Here is a 22,845-nt window from a genome sequence, read left to right as displayed (position 1 = left end):
TCACTGCCACCCTTTGCCATCCTTACCCGTAGAAAGCCCTTTCATCATCCCCAAACCCTAATCTTTTCCCTTTCCTTCCCAGCCCCCAAACCCTGCCCTCTGTACCTTTCTCACCACCCCGCTTCCCTTCTCCTGTCATCCCCCTACCACCCGGGAAAAAAAGAGATTGCCCCCTCCTTCCACTAGCCCACCCTCCCACCCAAAGAACAACTTCTTCTGCGCAGCTTGTTTTCTAGGCAGCAGCGCTATTGTGATGTCATCGGGGGGCATTGTGACAAGCCGCCAGTGTTCCGTCTCTTCATGTTGTGCACAGTTCAAACGGAAAATACATCAACAGGCAGACTACAGAAAAGCTTACTATCAAAGGTTAGAGGGGGGCTTTCTCAGAGGGCTTTTTACAGTTTTTCTATTCCCAATTAGCCGTTTAAGTGTACTTATTGAAAGTAGTAATTCTTTCATAGGCCGCCCTTTCTTAGTATTTGACGTTCCTTATATTGCGGTATGAGGCTTCGCAGTAGGTTGCAAACATTCATCACCCATGACTGTCCCCAATTGAGCTCAGAAGCTCAATGTCTATCATGACCTCTCTTTTAGAATGTCCAAGAGCAAGCAAACTATTCCTCCAGGAGAGGGCGCCAACAGACTACTAAAGAGATCATCATTACTCAAAGAAAACCCCAAAAACCAATGCATGATAGGAATAAACAGGTAACTTTCTTTGGAGTGGAAGCGGAGAGATCGCACCAGATGCCAATTCTAGATGTTATCACACCTGTGGTCACTGCAGCAGCAGGTGAATCCACTTTGTCCAAAAGGGATCTATTCCATTCAATTGCAAATGATCTAGATAAGACAGAGAACTGCAGCACGGGGACATAGCCGAGTTGGTCAGGTTGAGTGGTGATGAGTTTGCTATTTGGATGAATAAAGAAAGTCAAAAGTGTGAAAGATAAAAAACAAAAGGAGGAAGTGTGAAAAGTGAATGGGCCAAATTGAGGTGCATATGAAGACGTATGCTTTCTTCCAATTCATTAAATCGGGCTAATATGAATCAGGTGAATTGAGTTCTGCTTTTGGAAACTGGGTTAAGAAGGGGTGCACCGTTCCTGGAGGTACTGCAATACCAGGTCAATGCGTGGAGTGGACAGAGCAAGCTCTTTTTCCATCTCCCTGTTCTAAAAATCCATTTAATATATGGTCCCCAGATAGGGGACGTATCAGATATTAAACTGATAAGAACAGATACTACACTTGATCTTAGCCAAAAGGCCGAGAAGCGATAACCAGAATTGGTTTGGGCCTCGAGTGGCACCCTGGCCTATGCCGGACACATCTTAGGGAGAGAGAGCGAGAGGGAGACAAACCCACGCCTACACAAGACATTTTGTCACCCAAGCCAACCCTTGAAAAGGCTGCTTTGCAGAGCCAAAACAAGAAGAATGGTGCGTTTTGCAGCCGCCGCCCACTGCAATGAATCTGAATAACTCCTCCTTTAGGGCGCAAGCAACTCCCCTCCCCCTTGCAGTCTTTCCAATTCACGATACAAAAAGACGGACAGGGCCTGACTTTCCGTCACTGCCACCCTTTGCCATCCTTACCCGTAGAAAGCCCTTTCATCATCCCCAAACCCTAATCTTTTCCCTTTCCTTCCCAGCCCCCAAACCCTGCCCTCTGTACCTTTCTCACCACCCGCTTCCCTTCTCCTGTCATCCCCCTACCACCCGGGAAAAAAAGAGATTGCCCCCTCCTTCCACTAGCCCACCCTCCCACCCAAAGAACAACTTCTTCTGCGCAGCTTGTTTTCTAGGCAGCAGCGCTATTGTGATGTCATCGGGGGGCATTGTGACAAGCCGCCAGTGTTCCGTCTCTTCATGTTGTGCACAGTTCAAACGGAAAATACATCAACAGGCAGACTACAGAAAAGCTTACTATCAAAGGTTAGAGGGGGGCTTTCTCAGAGGGCTTTTTACAGTTTTTCTATTCCCAATTAGCCGTTTAAGTGTACTTATTGAAAGTAGTAATTCTTTCATAGGCCGCCCTTTCTTAGTATTTGACGTTCCTTATATTGCGGTATGAGGCTTCGCAGTAGGTTGCAAACATTCATCACCCATGACTGTCCCCAATTGAGCTCAGAAGCTCAATGTCTATCATGACCTCTCTTTTAGAATGTCCAAGAGCAAGCAAACTATTCCTCCAGGAGAGGGCGCCAACAGACTACTAAAGAGATCATCATTACTCAAAGAAAACCCCAAAAACCAATGCATGATAGGAATAAACAGGTAACTTTCTTTGGAGTGGAAGCGGAGAGATCGCACCAGATGCCAATTCTAGATGTTATCACACCTGTGGTCACTGCAGCAGCAGGTGAATCCACTTTGTCCAAAAGGGATCTATTCCATTCAATTGCAAATGATCTAGATAAGACAGAGAACTGCAGCACGGGGACATAGCCGAGTTGGTCAGGTTGAGTGGTGATGAGTTTGCTATTTGGATGAATAAAGAAAGTCAAAAGTGTGAAAGATAAAAAACAAAAGGAGGAAGTGTGAAAAGTGAATGGGCCAAATTGAGGTGCATATGAAGACGTATGCTTTCTTCCAATTCATTAAATCGGGCTAATATGAATCAGGTGAATTGAGTTCTGCTTTTGGAAACTGGGTTAAGAAGGGGTGCACCGTTCCTGGAGGTACTGCAATACCAGGTCAATGCGTGGAGTGGACAGAGCAAGCTCTTTTTCCATCTCCCTGTTCTAAAAATCCATTTAATATATGGTCCCCAGATAGGGGACGTATCAGATATTAAACTGATAAGAACAGATACTACACTTGATCTTAGCCAAAAGGCCGAGAAGCGATAACCAGAATTGGTTTGGGCCTCGAGTGGCACCCTGGCCTATGCCGGACACATCTTAGGGAGAGAGAGCGAGAGGGAGACAAACCCACGCCTACACAAGACATTTTGTCACCCAAGCCAACCCTTGAAAAGGCTGCTTTGCAGAGCCAAAACAAGAAGAATGGTGCGTTTTGCAGCCGCCGCCCACTGCAATGAATCTGAATAACTCCTCCTTTAGGGCGCAAGCAACTCCCCTCCCCCTTGCAGTCTTTCCAATTCACGATACAAAAAGACGGACAGGACAGGTTGCCTGACTTTCCGTCACTGCCACCCTTTGCCATCCTTACCCGTAGAAAGCCCTTTCATCATCCCCAAACCCTAATCTTTTCCCTTTCCTTCCCAGCCCCCAAACCCTGCCCTCTGTACCTTTCTCACCACCCGCTTCCCTTCTCCTGTCATCCCCCTACCACCCGGGAAAAAAAGAGATTGCCCCCTCCTTCCACTAGCCCACCCTCCCACCCAAAGAACAACTTCTTCTGCGCAGCTTGTTTTCTAGGCAGCAGCGCTATTGTGATGTCATCGGGGGGCATTGTGACAAGCCGCCAGTGTTCCGTCTCTTCATGTTGTGCACAGTTCAAACGGAAAATACATCAACAGGCAGACTACAGAAAAGCTTACTATCAAAGGTTAGAGGGGGGCTTTCTCAGAGGGCTTTTTACAGTTTTTCTATTCCCAATTAGCCGTTTAAGTGTACTTATTGAAAGTAGTAATTCTTTCATAGGCCGCCCTTTCTTAGTATTTGACGTTCCTTATATTGCGGTATGAGGCTTCGCAGTAGGTTGCAAACATTCATCACCCATGACTGTCCCCAATTGAGCTCAGAAGCTCAATGTCTATCATGACCTCTCTTTTAGAATGTCCAAGAGCAAGCAAACTATTCCTCCAGGAGAGGGCGCCAACAGACTACTAAAGAGATCATCATTACTCAAAGAAAACCCCAAAAACCAATGCATGATAGGAATAAACAGGTAACTTTCTTTGGAGTGGAAGCGGAGAGATCGCACCAGATGCCAATTCTAGATGTTATCACACCTGTGGTCACTGCAGCAGCAGGTGAATCCACTTTGTCCAAAAGGGATCTATTCCATTCAATTGCAAATGATCTAGATAAGACAGAGAACTGCAGCACGGGGACATAGCCGAGTTGGTCAGGTTGAGTGGTGATGAGTTTGCTATTTGGATGAATAAAGAAAGTCAAAAGTGTGAAAGATAAAAAACAAAAGGAGGAAGTGTGAAAAGTGAATGGGCCAAATTGAGGTGCATATGAAGACGTATGCTTTCTTCCAATTCATTAAATCGGGCTAATATGAATCAGGTGAATTGAGTTCTGCTTTTGGAAACTGGGTTAAGAAGGGGTGCACCGTTCCTGGAGGTACTGCAATACCAGGTCAATGCGTGGAGTGGACAGAGCAAGCTCTTTTTCCATCTCCCTGTTCTAAAAATCCATTTAATATATGGTCCCCAGATAGGGGACGTATCAGATATTAAACTGATAAGAACAGATACTACACTTGATCTTAGCCAAAAGGCCGAGAAGCGATAACCAGAATTGGTTTGGGCCTCGAGTGGCACCCTGGCCTATGCCGGACACATCTTAGGGAGAGAGAGCGAGAGGGAGACAAACCCACGCCTACACAAGACATTTTGTCACCCAAGCCAACCCTTGAAAAGGCTGCTTTGCAGAGCCAAAACAAGAAGAATGGTGCGTTTTGCAGCCGCCGCCCACTGCAATGAATCTGAATAACTCCTCCTTTAGGGCGCAAGCAACTCCCCTCCCCCTTGCAGTCTTTCCAATTCACGATACAAAAAGACGGACAGGACAGGTTGCCTGACTTTCCGTCACTGCCACCCTTTGCCATCCTTACCCGTAGAAAGCCCTTTCATCATCCCCAAACCCTAATCTTTTCCCTTTCCTTCCCAGCCCCCAAACCCTGCCCTCTGTACCTTTCTCACCACCCGCTTCCCTTCTCCTGTCATCCCCCTACCACCCGGGAAAAAAAGAGATTGCCCCCTCCTTCCACTAGCCCACCCTCCCACCCAAAGAACAACTTCTTCTGCGCAGCTTGTTTTCTAGGCAGCAGCGCTATTGTGATGTCATCGGGGGGCATTGTGACAAGCCGCCAGTGTTCCGTCTCTTCATGTTGTGCACAGTTCAAACGGAAAATACATCAACAGGCAGACTACAGAAAAGCTTACTATCAAAGGTTAGAGGGGGGCTTTCTCAGAGGGCTTTTTACAGTTTTTCTATTCCCAATTAGCCGTTTAAGTGTACTTATTGAAAGTAGTAATTCTTTCATAGGCCGCCCTTTCTTAGTATTTGACGTTCCTTATATTGCGGTATGAGGCTTCGCAGTAGGTTGCAAACATTCATCACCCATGACTGTCCCCAATTGAGCTCAGAAGCTCAATGTCATCATGACCTCTCTTTTAGAATGTCCAAGAGCAAGCAAACTATTCCTCCAGGAGAGGGCGCCAACAGACTACTAAAGAGATCATCATTACTCAAAGAAAACCCCAAAAACCAATGCATGATAGGAATAAACAGGTAACTTTCTTTGGAGTGGAAGCGGAGAGATCGCACCAGATGCCAATTCTAGATGTTATCACACCTGTGGTCACTGCAGCAGCAGGTGAATCCACTTTGTCCAAAAGGGATCTATTCCATTCAATTGCAAATGATCTAGATAAGACAGAGAACTGCAGCACGGGGACATAGCCGAGTTGGTCAGGTTGAGTGGTGATGAGTTTGCTATTTGGATGAATAAAGAAAGTCAAAAGTGTGAAAGATAAAAAACAAAAGGAGGAAGTGTGAAAAGTGAATGGGCCAAATTGAGGTGCATATGAAGACGTATGCTTTCTTCCAATTCATTAAATCGGGCTAATATGAATCAGGTGAATTGAGTTCTGCTTTTGGAAACTGGGTTAAGAAGGGGTGCACCGTTCCTGGAGGTACTGCAATACCAGGTCAATGCGTGGAGTGGACAGAGCAAGCTCTTTTTCCATCTCCCTGTTCTAAAAATCCATTTAATATATGGTCCCCAGATAGGGGACGTATCAGATATTAAACTGATAAGAACAGATACTACACTTGATCTTAGCCAAAAGGCCGAGAAGCGATAACCAGAATTGGTTTGGGCCTCGAGTGGCACCCTGGCCTATGCCGGACACATCTTAGGGAGAGAGAGCGAGAGGGAGACAAACCCACGCCTACACAAGACATTTTGTCACCCAAGCCAACCCTTGAAAAGGCTGCTTTGCAGAGCCAAAACAAGAAGAATGGTGCGTTTTGCAGCCGCCGCCCACTGCAATGAATCTGAATAACTCCTCCTTTAGGGCGCAAGCAACTCCCCTCCCCCTTGCAGTCTTTCCAATTCACGATACAAAAAGACGGACAGGACAGGTTGCCTGACTTTCCGTCACTGCCACCCTTTGCCATCCTTACCCGTAGAAAGCCCTTTCATCATCCCCAAACCCTAATCTTTTCCCTTTCCTTCCCAGCCCCCAAACCCTGCCCTCTGTACCTTTCTCACCACCCGCTTCCCTTCTCCTGTCATCCCCCTACCACCCGGGAAAAAAAGAGATTGCCCCCTCCTTCCACTAGCCCACCCTCCCACCCAAAGAACAACTTCTTCTGCGCAGCTTGTTTTCTAGGCAGTCAGCGCTATTGTGATGTCATCGGGGGGCATTGTGACAAGCCGCCAGTGTTCCGTCTCTTCATGTTGTGCACAGTTCAAACGGAAAATACATCAACAGGCAGACTACAGAAAAGCTTACTATCAAAGGTTAGAGGGGGGCTTTCTCAGAGGGCTTTTTACAGTTTTTCTATTCCCAATTAGCCGTTTAAGTGTACTTATTGAAAGTAGTAATTCTTTCATAGGCCGCCCTTTCTTAGTATTTGACGTTCCTTATATTGCGGTATGAGGCTTCGCAGTAGGTTGCAAACATTCATCACCCATGACTGTCCCCAATTGAGCTCAGAAGCTCAATGTCTATCATGACCTCTCTTTTAGAATGTCCAAGAGCAAGCAAACTATTCCTCCAGGAGAGGGCGCCAACAGACTACTAAAGAGATCATCATTACTCAAAGAAAACCCCAAAAACCAATGCATGATAGGAATAAACAGGTAACTTTCTTTGGAGTGGAAGCGGAGAGATCGCACCAGATGCCAATTCTAGATGTTATCACACCTGTGGTCACTGCAGCAGCAGGTGAATCCACTTTGTCCAAAAGGGATCTATTCCATTCAATTGCAAATGATCTAGATAAGACAGAGAACTGCAGCACGGGGACATAGCCGAGTTGGTCAGGTTGAGTGGTGATGAGTTTGCTATTTGGATGAATAAAGAAAGTCAAAAGTGTGAAAGATAAAAAACAAAAGGAGGAAGTGTGAAAAGTGAATGGGCCAAATTGAGGTGCATATGAAGACGTATGCTTTCTTCCAATTCATTAAATCGGGCTAATATGAATCAGGTGAATTGAGTTCTGCTTTTGGAAACTGGGTTAAGAAGGGGTGCACCGTTCCTGGAGGTACTGCAATACCAGGTCAATGCGTGGAGTGGACAGAGCAAGCTCTTTTTCCATCTCCCTGTTCTAAAAATCCATTTAATATATGGTCCCCAGATAGGGGACGTATCAGATATTAAACTGATAAGAACAGATTTTTTTGATTTAATGAAGCTTTCCAAAGCACCACAAAAAATGTATGACCGAAGTCACACCAAAAACAGTGCAAAGGCTAGGATTCGTGTGGACCCCACCGTGAGGAGAGGGTCCCCAAAAATCAACCCCGTCCCTCCGAGCCAGAAGGCCACAGCAAGGGTCAGGGATCTTCGGTGCTCCCCCAAGCCGAAGCCTGGTTGAGCCTTGTCGTTGCTCCCAGCGTCCACCCAGGCATCTTACCCAAGTGGAGTAGAGAGCTACTAGTTGTTGGTTTCGCAGCCGAAACTGCCCGGACCGTCAACCGGTGTTGGTTTCTCAGCCCAAGGCTAACCGGACCTCCAACCGGGTGTTGGTTTCTCAGCCGAAGCTGACCCAGACCTCCAACCGGGTGTTGGTTTCTCAGCCGAAGCTGACCCGGACCTCCAACCGGGTGTTAGTTTCTCAGCCCAAAGCTGACCAGACCTCCGACCGGGATTATAAAAATTTCCCTTCCTAGCCAGAAGGCCGGGATAGGGTAATATGCTCAAAAAGTATGAAAAGGCAAGGTACGGTGTGCTACAGAGCCCAAGGCTTGCCGGGGTCCCAAGCCAGCAAGCTCAGACTCACTCCAGGGTCGTCAGTCCTGGGGCACGTTGTACCATAGCCCCCCATCCTTACTCAGTCTAATAGCCTTGATCCTGGTAGGGCCATGTTTTCCACTAGATGAATATACTATCCACCCAGAGTACTAGCAAGCGCAACCTTCCAGTGTGCATTGTATCATTGTACTAAGGTGGCCTGGAGCTTAAACCACCTCTTCGAACAACACTACACTTGATCTTAGCCAAAAGGCCGAGAAGCGATAACCAGAATTGGTTTGGGCCTCGAGTGGCACCCTGGCCTATGCCGGACACATCTTAGGGAGAGAGAGCGAGAGGGAGACAAACCCACGCCTACACAAGACATTTTGTCACCCAAGCCAACCCTTGAAAAGGCTGCTTTGCAGAGCCAAAACAAGAAGAATGGTGCGTTTTGCAGCCGCCGCCCACTGCAATGAATCTGAATAACTCCTCCTTTAGGGCGCAAGCAACTCCCCTCCCCCTTGCAGTCTTTCCAATTCACGATACAAAAAGACGGACAGGACAGGTTGCCTGACTTTCCGTCACTGCCACCCTTTGCCATCCTTACCCGTAGAAAGCCCTTTCATCATCCCCAAACCCTAATCTTTTCCCTTTCCTTCCCAGCCCCCAAACCCTGCCCTCTGTACCTTTCTCACCACCCGCTTCCCTTCTCCTGTCATCCCCCTACCACCCGGGAAAAAAAGAGATTGCCCCCTCCTTCCACTAGCCCACCCTCCCACCCAAAGAACAACTTCTTCTGCGCAGCTTGTTTTCTAGGCAGCAGCGCTATTGTGATGTCATCGGGGGGCATTGTGACAAGCCGCCAGTGTTCCGTCTCTTCATGTTGTGCACAGTTCAAACGGAAAATACATCAACAGGCAGACTACAGAAAAGCTTACTATCAAAGGTTAGAGGGGGGCTTTCTCAGAGGGCTTTTTACAGTTTTTCTATTCCCAATTAGCCGTTTAAGTGTACTTATTGAAAGTAGTAATTCTTTCATAGGCCGCCCTTTCTTAGTATTTGACGTTCCTTATATTGCGGTATGAGGCTTCGCAGTAGGTTGCAAACATTCATCACCCATGACTGTCCCCAATTGAGCTCAGAAGCTCAATGTCTATCATGACCTCTCTTTTAGAATGTCCAAGAGCAAGCAAACTATTCCTCCAGGAGAGGGCGCCAACAGACTACTAAAGAGATCATCATTACTCAAAGAAAACCCCAAAAACCAATGCATGATAGGAATAAACAGGTAACTTTCTTTGGAGTGGAAGCGGAGAGATCGCACCAGATGCCAATTCTAGATGTTATCACACCTGTGGTCACTGCAGCAGCAGGTGAATCCACTTTGTCCAAAAGGGATCTATTCCATTCAATTGCAAATGATCTAGATAAGACAGAGAACTGCAGCACGGGGACATAGCCGAGTTGGTCAGGTTGAGTGGTGATGAGTTTGCTATTTGGATGAATAAAGAAAGTCAAAAGTGTGAAAGATAAAAAACAAAAGGAGGAAGTGTGAAAAGTGAATGGGCCAAATTGAGGTGCATATGAAGACGTATGCTTTCTTCCAATTCATTAAATCGGGCTAATATGAATCAGGTGAATTGAGTTCTGCTTTTGGAAACTGGGTTAAGAAGGGGTGCACCGTTCCTGGAGGTACTGCAATACCAGGTCAATGCGTGGAGTGGACAGAGCAAGCTCTTTTTCCATCTCCCTGTTCTAAAAATCCATTTAATATATGGTCCCCAGATAGGGGACGTATCAGATATTAAACTGATAAGAACAGATTTTGATTTAATGAAGCTTTCCAAAGCACCGCAAAAAATGCATGACCGAAGTCACACCAAAAACAGTGCAAAGGCTAGGATTCGTGTGGACCCCTCCGTGAGGAGAGGGTCCCCAAAAATCAACCCCGTCCCTCCGAGCCAGAAGGCCACAGCAAGGGTCAGGGATCTTCGGTGCTCCCCCAAGCCGAAGCCTGGTTGAGCCTTGTCGTTGCTCCCAGCGTCCACCCAGGCATCTTACCCAAGTGGAGTAGAGAGCTACTAGTTGTTGGTTTCGCAGCCGAAACTGCCCGGACCGTCAACCGGTGTTGGTTTCTCAGCCCAAGGCTAACCGGACCTCCAACCGGGTGTTGGTTTCTCAGCCGAAGCTGACCCGGACCTCCAACCGGGTGTTGGTTTCTCAGCCGAAGCTGACCCAGACCTCCAACCGGGTGTTGGTTTCTCAGCCGAAGCTGACCCGGACCTCCAACCGGGTGTTGGTTTCTCAGCCCAAAGCTGAACGGACCTCCGACCATGATTATAAAAATTTTCCTTCCTAGCCAGAAGGCCGGGATAGAGCAATATGCTCAGAAAGTATGAAAGGGCAAGGTACGGTGTGCTACAGAGCCCAAGGCTCGCCGGGGTCCCAAGCCAGCAAGCTCAGACTCACTCCAGGGTCGTCAGTCCTGGGGCACATTGCACCATAGCCCCCACACTTACTCAGTCTAATAGCCTCGATCCTGGTAGGGCCATGTTTTCCTCTAGATGAATATACTATACATTAAGAGTACTAGCAAGCGCAACCTTCCAGTGTGCATTGCATCTGCCGAGCCTCACAGATACTACACTTGATCTTAGCCAAAAGGCCGAGAAGCGATAACCAGAATTGGTTTGGGCCTCGAGTGGCACCCTGGCCTATGCCGGACACATCTTAGGGAGAGAGAGCGAGAGGGAGACAAACCCACGCCTACACAAGACATTTTGTCACCCAAGCCAACCCTTGAAAAGGCTGCTTTGCAGAGCCAAAACAAGAAGAATGGTGCGTTTTGCAGCCGCCGCCCACTGCAATGAATCTGAATAACTCCTCCTTTAGGGCGCAAGCAACTCCCCTCCCCCTTGCAGTCTTTCCAATTCACGATACAAAAAGACGGACAGGACAGGTTGCCTGACTTTCCGTCACTGCCACCCTTTGCCATCCTTACCCGTAGAAAGCCCTTTCATCATCCCCAAACCCTAATCTTTTCCCTTTCCTTCCCAGCCCCCAAACCCTGCCCTCTGTACCTTTCTCACCACCCGCTTCCCTTCTCCTGTCATCCCCCTACCACCCGGGAAAAAAAGAGATTGCCCCCTCCTTCCACTAGCCCACCCTCCCACCCAAAGAACAACTTCTTCTACGCAGCTTGTTTTCTAGGCAGCAGCGCTATTGTGATGTCATCGGGGGGCATTGTGACAAGCCGCCAGTGTTCCGTCTCTTCATGTTGTGCACAGTTCAAACGGAAAATACATCAACAGGCAGACTACAGAAAAGCTTACTATCAAAGGTTAGAGGGGGGCTTTCTCAGAGGGCTTTTTACAGTTTTTCTATTCCCAATTAGCCGTTTAAGTGTACTTATTGAAAGTAGTAATTCTTTCATAGGCCGCCCTTTCTTAGTATTTGACGTTCCTTATATTGCGGTATGAGGCTTCGCAGTAGGTTGCAAACATTCATCACCCATGACTGTCCCCAATTGAGCTCAGAAGCTCAATGTCTATCATGACCTCTCTTTTAGAATGTCCAAGAGCAAGCAAACTATTCCTCCAGGAGAGGGCGCCAACAGACTACTAAAGAGATCATCATTACTCAAAGAAAACCCCAAAAACCAATGCATGATAGGAATAAACAGGTAACTTTCTTTGGAGTGGAAGCGGAGAGATCGCACCAGATGCCAATTCTAGATGTTATCACACCTGTGGTCACTGCAGCAGCAGGTGAATCCACTTTGTCCAAAAGGGATCTATTCCATTCAATTGCAAATGATCTAGATAAGACAGAGAACTGCAGCACGGGGACATAGCCGAGTTGGTCAGGTTGAGTGGTGATGAGTTTGCTATTTGGATGAATAAAGAAAGTCAAAAGTGTGAAAGATAAAAAAAAAAAGGAGGAAGTGTGAAAAGTGAATGGGCCAAATTGAGGTGCATATGAAGACGTATGCTTTCTTCCAATTCATTAAATCGGGCTAATATGAATCAGGTGAATTGAGTTCTGCTTTTGGAAACTGGGTTAAGAAGGGGTGCACCGTTCCTGGAGGTACTGCAATACCAGGTCAATGCGTGGAGTGGACAGAGCAAGCTCTTTTTCCATCTCCCTGTTCTAAAAATCCATTTAATATATGGTCCCCAGATAGGGGACGTATCAGATATTAAACTGATAAGAACAGATACTACACTTGATCTTAGCCAAAAGGCCGAGAAGCGATAACCAGAATTGGTTTGGGCCTCGAGTGGCACCCTGGCCTATGCCGGACACATCTTAGGGAGAGAGAGCGAGAGGGAGACAAACCCACGCCTACACAAGACATTTTGTCACCCAAGCCAACCCTTGAAAAGGCTGCTTTGCAGAGCCAAAACAAGAAGAATGGTGCGTTTTGCAGCCGCCGCCCACTGCAATGAATCTGAATAACTCCTCCTTTAGGGCGCAAGCAACTCCCCTCCCCCTTGCAGTCTTTCCAATTCACGATACAAAAAGACGGACAGGACAGGTTGCCTGACTTTCCGTCACTGCCACCCTTTGCCATCCTTACCCGTAGAAAGCCCTTTCATCATCCCCAAACCCTAATCTTTTCCCTTTCCTTCCCAGCCCCCAAACCCTGCCCTCTGTACCTTTCTCACCACCCGCTTCCCTTCTCCTGTCATCCCCCTACCACCCGGGAAAAAAAGAGATTGCCCCCTCCTTCCACTAGCCTACCCTCCCACCCAAAGAACAACTTCTTCTGCGCAGCTTGTTTTCTAGGCAGCAGCGCTATTGTGATGTCATCGGGGGGCATTGTGACAAGCCGCCAGTGTTCCGTCTCTTCATGTTGTGCACAGTTCAAACGGAAAATACATCAACAGGCAGACTACAGAAAAGCTTACTATCAAAGGTTAGAGGGGGGCTTTCTCAGAGGGCTTTTTACAGTTTTTCTATTCCCAATTAGCCGTTTAAGTGTACTTATTGAAAGTAGTAATTCTTTCATAGGCCGCCCTTTCTTAGTATTTGACGTTCCTTATATTGCGGTATGAGGCTTCGCAGTAGGTTGCAAACATTCATCACCCATGACTGTCCCCAATTGAGCTCAGAAGCTCAATGTCTATCATGACCTCTCTTTTAGAATGTCCAAGAGCAAGCAAACTATTCCTCCAGGAGAGGGCGCCAACAGACTACTAAAGAGATCATCATTACTCAAAGAAAACCCCAAAAACCAATGCATGATAGGAATAAACAGGTAACTTTCTTTGGAGTGGAAGCGGAGAGATCGCACCAGATGCCAATTCTAGATGTTATCACACCTGTGGTCACTGCAGCAGCAGGTGAATCCACTTTGTCCAAAAGGGATCTATTCCATTCAATTGCAAATGATCTAGATAAGACAGAGAACTGCAGCACGGGGACATAGCCGAGTTGGTCAGGTTGAGTGGTGATGAGTTTGCTATTTGGATGAATAAAGAAAGTCAAAAGTGTGAAAGATAAAAAACAAAAGGAGGAAGTGTGAAAAGTGAATGGGCCAAATTGAGGTGCATATGAAGACGTATGCTTTCTTCCAATTCATTAAATCGGGCTAATATGAATCAGGTGAATTGAGTTCTGCTTTTGGAAACTGGGTTAAGAAGGGGTGCACCGTTCCTGGAGGTACTGCAATACCAGGTCAATGCGTGGAGTGGACAGAGCAAGCTCTTTTTCCATCTCCCTGTTCTAAAAATCCATTTAATATATGGTCCCCAGATAGGGGACGTATCAGATATTAAACTGATAAGAACAGATACTACACTTGATCTTAGCCAAAAGGCCGAGAAGCGATAACCAGAATTGGTTTGGGCCTCGAGTGGCACCCTGGCCTATGCCGGACACATCTTAGGGAGAGAGAGCGAGAGGGAGACAAACCCACGCCTACACAAGACATTTTGTCACCCAAGCCAACCCTTGAAAAGGCTGCTTTGCAGAGCCAAAACAAGAAGAATGGTGCGTTTTGCAGCCGCCGCCCACTGCAATGAATCTGAATAACTCCTCCTTTAGGGCGCAAGCAACTCCCCTCCCCCTTGCAGTCTTTCCAATTCACGATACAAAAAGACGGACAGGACAGGTTGCCTGACTTTCCGTCACTGCCACCCTTTGCCATCCTTACCCGTAGAAAGCCCTTTCATCATCCCCAAACCCTAATCTTTTCCCTTTCCTTCCCAGCCCCCAAACCCTGCCCTCTGTACCTTTCTCACCACCCGCTTCCCTTCTCCTGTCATCCCCCTACCACCCGGGAAAAAAAGAGATTGCCCCCTCCTTCCACTAGCCCACCCTCCCACCCAAAGAACAACTTCTTCTGCGCAGCTTGTTTTCTAGGCAGCAGCGCTATTGTGATGTCATCGGGGGGCATTGTGACAAGCCGCCAGTGTTCCGTCTCTTCATGTTGTGCACAGTTCAAACGGAAAATACATCAACAGGCAGACTACAGAAAAGCTTACTATCAAAGGTTAGAGGGGGGCTTTCTCAGAGGGCTTTTTACAGTTTTTCTATTCCCAATTAGCCGTTTAAGTGTACTTATTGAAAGTAGTAATTCTTTCATAGGCCGCCCTTTCTTAGTATTTGACGTTCCTTATATTGCGGTATGAGGCTTCGCAGTAGGTTGCAAACATTCATCACCCATGACTGTCCCCAATTGAGCTCAGAAGCTCAATGTCTATCATGACCTCTCTTTTAGAATGTCCAAGAGCAAGCAAACTATTCCTCCAGGAGAGGGCGCCAACAGACTACTAAAGAGATCATCATTACTCAAAGAAAACCCCAAAAACCAATGCATGATAGGAATAAACAGGTAACTTTCTTTGGAGTGGAAGCGGAGAGATCGCACCAGATGCCAATTCTAGATGTTATCACACCTGTGGTCACTGCAGCAGCAGGTGAATCCACTTTGTCCAAAAGGGATCTATTCCATTCAATTGCAAATGATCTAGATAAGACAGAGAACTGCAGCACGGGGACATAGCCGAGTTGGTCAGGTTGAGTGGTGATGAGTTTGCTATTTGGATGAATAAAGAAAGTCAAAAGTGTGAAAGATAAAAAACAAAAGGAGGAAGTGTGAAAAGTGAATGGGCCAAATTGAGGTGCATATGAAGACGTATGCTTTCTTCCAATTCATTAAATCGGGCTAATATGAATCAGGTGAATTGAGTTCTGCTTTTGGAAACTGGGTTAAGAAGGGGTGCACCGTTCCTGGAGGTACTGCAATACCAGGTCAATGCGTGGAGTGGACAGAGCAAGCTCTTTTTCCATCTCCCTGTTCTAAAAATCCATTTAATATATGGTCCCCAGATAGGGGACGTATCAGATATTAAACTGATAAGAACAGATACTACACTTGATCTTAGCCAAAAGGCCGAGAAGCGATAACCAGAATTGGTTTGGGCCTCGAGTGGCACCCTGGCCTATGCCGGACACATCTTAGGGAGAGAGAGCGAGAGGGAGACAAACCCACGCCTACACAAGACATTTTGTCACCCAAGCCAACCCTTGAAAAGGCTGCTTTGCAGAGCCAAAACAAGAAGAATGGTGCGTTTTGCAGCCGCCGCCCACTGCAATGAATCTGAATAACTCCTCCTTTAGGGCGCAAGCAACTCCCCTCCCCCTTGCAGTCTTTCCAATTCACGATACAAAAAGACGGACAGGACAGGTTGCCTGACTTTCCGTCACTGCCACCCTTTGCCATCCTTACCCGTAGAAAGCCCTTTCATCATCCCCAAACCCTAATCTTTTCCCTTTCCTTCCCAGCCCCCAAACCCTGCCCTCTGTACCTTTCTCACCACCCGCTTCCCTTCTCCTGTCATCCCCCTACCACCCGGGAAAAAAAGAGATTGCCCCCTCCTTCCACTAGCCCACCCTCCCACCCAAAGAACAACTTCTTCTGCGCAGCTTGTTTTCTAGGCAGCAGCGCTATTGTGATGTCATCGGGGGGCATTGTGACAAGCCGCCAGTGTTCCGTCTCTTCATGTTGTGCACAGTTCAAACGGAAAATACATCAACAGGCAGACTACAGAAAAGCTTACTATCAAAGGTTAGAGGGGGGCTTTCTCAGAGGGCTTTTTACAGTTTTTCTATTCCCAATTAGCCGTTTAAGTGTACTTATTGAAAGTAGTAATTCTTTCATAGGCCGCCCTTTCTTAGTATTTGACGTTCCTTATATTGCGGTATGAGGCTTCGCAGTAGGTTGCAAACATTCATCACCCATGACTGTCCCCAATTGAGCTCAGAAGCTCAATGTCTATCATGACCTCTCTTTTAGAATGTCCAAGAGCAAGCAAACTATTCCTCCAGGAGAGGGCGCCAACAGACTACTAAAGAGATCATCATTACTCAAAGAAAACCCCAAAAACCAATGCATGATAGGAATAAACAGGTAACTTTCTTTGGAGTGGAAGCGGAGAGATCGCACCAGATGCCAATTCTAGATGTTATCACACCTGTGGTCACTGCAGCAGCAGGTGAATCCACTTTGTCCAAAAGGGATCTATTCCATTCAATTGCAAATGATCTAGATAAGACAGAGAACTGCAGCACGGGGACATAGCCGAGTTGGTCAGGTTGAGTGGTGATGAGTTTGCTATTTGGATGAATAAAGAAAGTCAAAAGTGTGAAAGATAAAAAACAAAAGGAGGAAGTGTGAAAAGTGAATGGGCCAAATTGAGGTGCATATGAAGACGTATGCTTTCTTCCAATTCATTAAATCGGGCTAATATGAATCAGGTGAATTGAGTTCTGCTTTTGGAAACTGGGTTAAGAAGGGGTGCACCGTTCCTGGAGGTACTGCAATACCAGGTCAATGCGTGGAGTGGACAGAGCAAGCTCTTTTTCCATCTCCCTGTTCTAAAAATCCATTTAATATATGGTCCCCAGATAGGGGACGTATCAGATATTAAACTGATAAGAACAGATACTACACTTGATCTTAGCCAAAAGGCCGAGAAGCGATAACCAGAATTGGTTTGGGCCTCGAGTGGCACCCTGGCCTATGCCGGACACATCTTAGGGAGAGAGAGCGAGAGGGAGACAAACCCACGCCTACACAAGACATTTTGTCACCCAAGCCAACCCTTGAAAAGGCTGCTTTGCAGAGCCAAAACAAGAAGAATGGTGCGTTTTGCAGCCGCCGCCCACTGCAATGAATCTGAATAACTCCTCCTTTAGGGCGCAAGCAACTCCCCTCCCCCTTGCAGTCTTTCCAATTCACGATACAAAAAGACGGACAGGACAGGTTGCCTGACTTTCCGTCACTGCCACCCTTTGCCATCCTTACCCGTAGAAAGCCCTTTCATCATCCCCAAACCCTAATCTTTTCCCTTTCCTTCCCAGCCCCCAAACCCTGCCCTCTGTACCTTTCTCACCACCCGCTTCCCTTCTCCTGTCATCCCCCTACCACCCGGGAAAAAAAGAGATTGCCCCCTCCTTCCACTAGCCCACCCTCCCACCCAAAGAACAACTTCTTCTGCGCAGCTTGTTTTCTAGGCAGCAGCGCTATTGTGATGTCATCGGGGGGCATTGTGACAAGCCGCCAGTGTTCCGTCTCTTCATGTTGTGCACAGTTCAAACGGAAAATACATCAACAGGCAGACTACAGAAAAGCTTACTATCAAAGGTTAGAGGGGGGCTTTCTCAGAGGGCTTTTTACAGTTTTTCTATTCCCAATTAGCCGTTTAAGTGTACTTATTGAAAGTAGTAATTCTTTCATAGGCCGCCCTTTCTTAGTATTTGACGTTCCTTATATTGCGGTATGAGGCTTCGCAGTAGGTTGCAAACATTCATCACCCATGACTGTCCCCAATTGAGCTCAGAAGCTCAATGTCTATCATGACCTCTCTTTTAGAATGTCCAAGAGCAAGCAAACTATTCCTCCAGGAGAGGGCGCCAACAGACTACTAAAGAGATCATCATTACTCAAAGAAAACCCCAAAAACCAATGCATGATAGGAATAAACAGGTAACTTTCTTTGGAGTGGAAGCGGAGAGATCGCACCAGATGCCAATTCTAGATGTTATCACACCTGTGGTCACTGCAGCAGCAGGTGAATCCACTTTGTCCAAAAGGGATCTATTCCATTCAATTGCAAATGATCTAGATAAGACAGAGAACTGCAGCACGGGGACATAGCCGAGTTGGTCAGGTTGAGTGGTGATGAGTTTGCTATTTGGATGAATAAAGAAAGTCAAAAGTGTGAAAGATAAAAAACAAAAGGAGGAAGTGTGAAAAGTGAATGGGCCAAATTGAGGTGCATATGAAGACGTATGCTTTCTTCCAATTCATTAAATCGGGCTAATATGAATCAGGTGAATTGAGTTCTGCTTTTGGAAACTGGGTTAAGAAGGGGTGCACCGTTCCTGGAGGTACTGCAATACCAGGTCAATGCGTGGAGTGGACAGAGCAAGCTCTTTTTCCATCTCCCTGTTCTAAAAATCCATTTAATATATGGTCCCCAGATAGGGGACGTATCAGATATTAAACTGATAAGAACAGATACTACACTTGATCTTAGCCAAAAGGCCGAGAAGCGATAACCAGAATTGGTTTGGGCCTCGAGTGGCACCCTGGCCTATGCCGGACACATCTTAGGGAGAGAGAGCGAGAGGGAGACAAACCCACGCCTACACAAGACATTTTGTCACCCAAGCCAACCCTTGAAAAGGCTGCTTTGCAGAGCCAAAACAAGAAGAATGGTGCGTTTTGCAGCCGCCGCCCACTGCAATGAATCTGAATAACTCCTCCTTTAGGGCGCAAGCAACTCCCCTCCCCCTTGCAGTCTTTCCAATTCACGATACAAAAAGACGGACAGGACAGGTTGCCTGACTTTCCGTCACTGCCACCCTTTGCCATCCTTACCCGTAGAAAGCCCTTTCATCATCCCCAAACCCTAATCTTTTCCCTTTCCTTCCCAGCCCCCAAACCCTGCCCTCTGTACCTTTCTCACCACCCGCTTCCCTTCTCCTGTCATCCCCCTACCACCCGGGAAAAAAAGAGATTGCCCCCTCCTTCCACTAGCCCACCCTCCCACCCAAAGAACAACTTCTTCTGCGCAGCTTGTTTTCTAGGCAGCAGCGCTATTGTGATGTCATCGGGGGGCATTGTGACAAGCCGCCAGTGTTCCGTCTCTTCATGTTGTGCACAGTTCAAACGGAAAATACATCAACAGGCAGACTACAGAAAAGCTTACTATCAAAGGTTAGAGGGGGGCTTTCTCAGAGGGCTTTTTACAGTTTTTCTATTCCCAATTAGCCGTTTAAGTGTACTTATTGAAAGTAGTAATTCTTTCATAGGCCGCCCTTTCTTAGTATTTGACGTTCCTTATATTGCGGTATGAGGCTTCGCAGTAGGTTGCAAACATTCATCACCCATGACTGTCCCCAATTGAGCTCAGAAGCTCAATGTCTATCATGACCTCTCTTTTAGAATGTCCAAGAGCAAGCAAACTATTCCTCCAGGAGAGGGCGCCAACAGACTACTAAAGAGATCATCATTACTCAAAGAAAACCCCAAAAACCAATGCATGATAGGAATAAACAGGTAACTTTCTTTGGAGTGGAAGCGGAGAGATCGCACCAGATGCCAATTCTAGATGTTATCACACCTGTGGTCACTGCAGCAGCAGGTGAATCCACTTTGTCCAAAAGGGATCTATTCCATTCAATTGCAAATGATCTAGATAAGACAGAGAACTGCAGCACGGGGACATAGCCGAGTTGGTCAGGTTGAGTGGTGATGAGTTTGCTATTTGGATGAATAAAGAAAGTCAAAAGTGTGAAAGATAAAAAACAAAAGGAGGAAGTGTGAAAAGTGAATGGGCCAAATTGAGGTGCATATGAAGACGTATGCTTTCTTCCAATTCATTAAATCGGGCTAATATGAATCAGGTGAATTGAGTTCTGCTTTTGGAAACTGGGTTAAGAAGGGGTGCACCGTTCCTGGAGGTACTGCAATACCAGGTCAATGCGTGGAGTGGACAGAGCAAGCTCTTTTTCCATCTCCCTGTTCTAAAAATCCATTTAATATATGGTCCCCAGATAGGGGACGTATCAGATATTAAACTGATAAGAACAGATACTACACTTGATCTTAGCCAAAAGGCCGAGAAGCGATAACCAGAATTGGTTTGGGCCTCGAGTGGCACCCTGGCCTATGCCGGACACATCTTAGGGAGAGAGAGCGAGAGGGAGACAAACCCACGCCTACACAAGACATTTTGTCACCCAAGCCAACCCTTGAAAAGGCTGCTTTGCAGAGCCAAAACAAGAAGAATGGTGCGTTTTGCAGCCGCCGCCCACTGCAATGAATCTGAATAACTCCTCCTTTAGGGCGCAAGCAACTCCCCTCCCCCTTGCAGTCTTTCCAATTCACGATACAAAAAGACGGACAGGACAGGTTGCCTGACTTTCCGTCACTGCCACCCTTTGCCATCCTTACCCGTAGAAAGCCCTTTCATCATCCCCAAACCCTAATCTTTTCCCTTTCCTTCCCAGCCCCCAAACCCTGCCCTCTGTACCTTTCTCACCACCCGCTTCCCTTCTCCTGTCATCCCCCTACCACCCGGGAAAAAAAGAGATTGCCCCCTCCTTCCACTAGCCCACCCTCCCACCCAAAGAACAACTTCTTCTGCGCAGCTTGTTTTCTAGGCAGCAGCGCTATTGTGATGTCATCGGGGGGCATTGTGACAAGCCGCCAGTGTTCCGTCTCTTCATGTTGTGCACAGTTCAAACGGAAAATACATCAACAGGCAGACTACAGAAAAGCTTACTATCAAAGGTTAGAGGGGGGCTTTCTCAGAGGGCTTTTTACAGTTTTTCTATTCCCAATTAGCCGTTTAAGTGTACTTATTGAAAGTAGTAATTCTTTCATAGGCCGCCCTTTCTTAGTATTTGACGTTCCTTATATTGCGGTATGAGGCTTCGCAGTAGGTTGCAAACATTCATCACCCATGACTGTCCCCAATTGAGCTCAGAAGCTCAATGTCTATCATGACCTCTCTTTTAGAATGTCCAAGAGCAAGCAAACTATTCCTCCAGGAGAGGGCGCCAACAGACTACTAAAGAGATCATCATTACTCAAAGAAAACCCCAAAAACCAATGCATGATAGGAATAAACAGGTAACTTTCTTTGGAGTGGAAGCGGAGAGATCGCACCAGATGCCAATTCTAGATGTTATCACACCTGTGGTCACTGCAGCAGCAGGTGAATCCACTTTGTCCAAAAGGGATCTATTCCATTCAATTGCAAATGATCTAGATAAGACAGAGAACTGCAGCACGGGGACATAGCCGAGTTGGTCAGGTTGAGTGGTGATGAGTTTGCTATTTGGATGAATAAAGAAAGTCAAAAGTGTGAAAGATAAAAAACAAAAGGAGGAAGTGTGAAAAGTGAATGGGCCAAATTGAGGTGCATATGAAGACGTATGCTTTCTTCCAATTCATTAAATCGGGCTAATATGAATCAGGTGAATTGAGTTCTGCTTTTGGAAACTGGGTTAAGAAGGGGTGCACCGTTCCTGGAGGTACTGCAATACCAGGTCAATGCGTGGAGTGGACAGAGCAAGCTCTTTTTCCATCTCCCTGTTCTAAAAATCCATTTAATATATGGTCCCCAGATAGGGGACGTATCAGATATTAAACTGATAAGAACAGATACTACACTTGATCTTAGCCAAAAGGCCGAGAAGCGATAACCAGAATTGGTTTGGGCCTCGAGTGGCACCCTGGCCTATGCCGGACACATCTTAGGGAGAGAGAGCGAGAGGGAGACAAACCCACGCCTACACAAGACATTTTGTCACCCAAGCCAACCCTTGAAAAGGCTGCTTTGCAGAGCCAAAACAAGAAGAATGGTGCGTTTTGCAGCCGCCGCCCACTGCAATGAATCTGAATAACTCCTCCTTTAGGGCGCAAGCAACTCCCCTCCCCCTTGCAGTCTTTCCAATTCACGATACAAAAAGACGGACAGGACAGGTTGACTGACTTTCCGTCACTGCCACCCTTTGCCATCCTTACCCGTAGAAAGCCCTTTCATCATCCCCAAACCCTAATCTTTTCCCTTTCCTTCCCAGCCCCCAAACCCTGCCCTCTGTACCTTTCTCACCACCCGCTTCCCTTCTCCTGTCATCCCCCTACCACCCGGGAAAAAAAGAGATTGCCCCCTCCTTCCACTAGCCCACCCTCCCACCCAAAGAACAACTTCTTCTGCGCAGCTTGTTTTCTAGGCAGCAGCGCTATTGTGATGTCATCGGGGGGCATTGTGACAAGCCGCCAGTGTTCCGTCTCTTCATGTTGTGCACAGTTCAAACGGAAAATACATCAACAGGCAGACTACAGAAAAGCTTACTATCAAAGGTTAGAGGGGGGCTTTCTCAGAGGGCTTTTTACAGTTTTTCTATTCCCAATTAGCCGTTTAAGTGTACTTATTGAAAGTAGTAATTCTTTCATAGGCCGCCCTTTCTTAGTATTTGACGTTCCTTATATTGCGGTATGAGGCTTCGCAGTAGGTTGCAAACATTCATCACCCATGACTGTCCCCAATTGAGCTCAGAAGCTCAATGTCTATCATGACCTCTCTTTTAGAATGTCCAAGAGCAAGCAAACTATTCCTCCAGGAGAGGGCGCCAACAGACTACTAAAGAGATCATCATTACTCAAAGAAAACCCCAAAAACCAATGCATGATAGGAATAAACAGGTAACTTT

At 46.9% G+C, this 22,845-nt stretch overlaps 13 non-coding genes and 1 pseudogene across 13 annotated transcripts; all 14 read right to left on the bottom strand.

Annotated features, from left to right (window-relative positions):
* Window positions 1-1,090: 1,090 nt before the first annotated feature.
* LOC142282398 (U2 spliceosomal RNA) lies at window positions 1,091-1,281 on the bottom strand. Its single transcript, XR_012744315.1, has one exon. It is a non-coding gene; the product is annotated as a U2 spliceosomal RNA (small nuclear RNA).
* A 1,380-nt stretch (window positions 1,282-2,661) lies between these two features.
* Window positions 2,662-2,852, bottom strand: LOC142282397 (U2 spliceosomal RNA). The gene has a single exon (XR_012744314.1). It is a non-coding gene; the product is annotated as a U2 spliceosomal RNA (small nuclear RNA).
* A 1,387-nt stretch (window positions 2,853-4,239) lies between these two features.
* On the bottom strand, window positions 4,240-4,430 carry LOC142282396 (U2 spliceosomal RNA). Its single transcript, XR_012744313.1, has one exon. It is a non-coding gene; the product is annotated as a U2 spliceosomal RNA (small nuclear RNA).
* A 1,386-nt stretch (window positions 4,431-5,816) lies between these two features.
* Window positions 5,817-6,007, bottom strand: LOC142282395 (U2 spliceosomal RNA). The gene has a single exon (XR_012744312.1). It is a non-coding gene; the product is annotated as a U2 spliceosomal RNA (small nuclear RNA).
* A 1,388-nt stretch (window positions 6,008-7,395) lies between these two features.
* LOC142282399 (U2 spliceosomal RNA) lies at window positions 7,396-7,594 on the bottom strand. The gene has a single exon (XR_012744316.1). It is a non-coding gene; the product is annotated as a U2 spliceosomal RNA (small nuclear RNA).
* A 2,185-nt stretch (window positions 7,595-9,779) lies between these two features.
* LOC142282400 (U2 spliceosomal RNA) lies at window positions 9,780-9,975 on the bottom strand. The gene has a single exon (XR_012744317.1). It is a non-coding gene; the product is annotated as a U2 spliceosomal RNA (small nuclear RNA).
* A 684-nt stretch (window positions 9,976-10,659) lies between these two features.
* LOC142282401 (U2 spliceosomal RNA) lies at window positions 10,660-10,786 on the bottom strand (annotated as a pseudogene).
* Window positions 10,787-12,173: 1,387 nt separating this feature from the next.
* On the bottom strand, window positions 12,174-12,364 carry LOC142282394 (U2 spliceosomal RNA). The gene has a single exon (XR_012744311.1). It is a non-coding gene; the product is annotated as a U2 spliceosomal RNA (small nuclear RNA).
* Window positions 12,365-13,751: 1,387 nt separating this feature from the next.
* On the bottom strand, window positions 13,752-13,942 carry LOC142282393 (U2 spliceosomal RNA). Its single transcript, XR_012744310.1, has one exon. It is a non-coding gene; the product is annotated as a U2 spliceosomal RNA (small nuclear RNA).
* Window positions 13,943-15,329: 1,387 nt separating this feature from the next.
* LOC142282405 (U2 spliceosomal RNA) lies at window positions 15,330-15,520 on the bottom strand. Its single transcript, XR_012744321.1, has one exon. It is a non-coding gene; the product is annotated as a U2 spliceosomal RNA (small nuclear RNA).
* A 1,387-nt stretch (window positions 15,521-16,907) lies between these two features.
* LOC142282404 (U2 spliceosomal RNA) lies at window positions 16,908-17,098 on the bottom strand. Its single transcript, XR_012744320.1, has one exon. It is a non-coding gene; the product is annotated as a U2 spliceosomal RNA (small nuclear RNA).
* A 1,387-nt stretch (window positions 17,099-18,485) lies between these two features.
* On the bottom strand, window positions 18,486-18,676 carry LOC142282403 (U2 spliceosomal RNA). The gene has a single exon (XR_012744319.1). It is a non-coding gene; the product is annotated as a U2 spliceosomal RNA (small nuclear RNA).
* A 1,387-nt stretch (window positions 18,677-20,063) lies between these two features.
* LOC142282402 (U2 spliceosomal RNA) lies at window positions 20,064-20,254 on the bottom strand. The gene has a single exon (XR_012744318.1). It is a non-coding gene; the product is annotated as a U2 spliceosomal RNA (small nuclear RNA).
* Window positions 20,255-21,641: 1,387 nt separating this feature from the next.
* LOC142282391 (U2 spliceosomal RNA) lies at window positions 21,642-21,832 on the bottom strand. Its single transcript, XR_012744309.1, has one exon. It is a non-coding gene; the product is annotated as a U2 spliceosomal RNA (small nuclear RNA).
* Window positions 21,833-22,845: the final 1,013 nt, after the last annotated feature.

This window comes from Anomaloglossus baeobatrachus, unplaced genomic scaffold (assembly GCF_048569485.1).
Source record: "Anomaloglossus baeobatrachus isolate aAnoBae1 unplaced genomic scaffold, aAnoBae1.hap1 Scaffold_5085, whole genome shotgun sequence".
In the NCBI taxonomy this organism is placed as follows: Eukaryota; Metazoa; Chordata; class Amphibia; order Anura; family Aromobatidae; genus Anomaloglossus; species Anomaloglossus baeobatrachus.
This window is presented reverse-complemented; position numbering and strand designations above follow the sequence as displayed.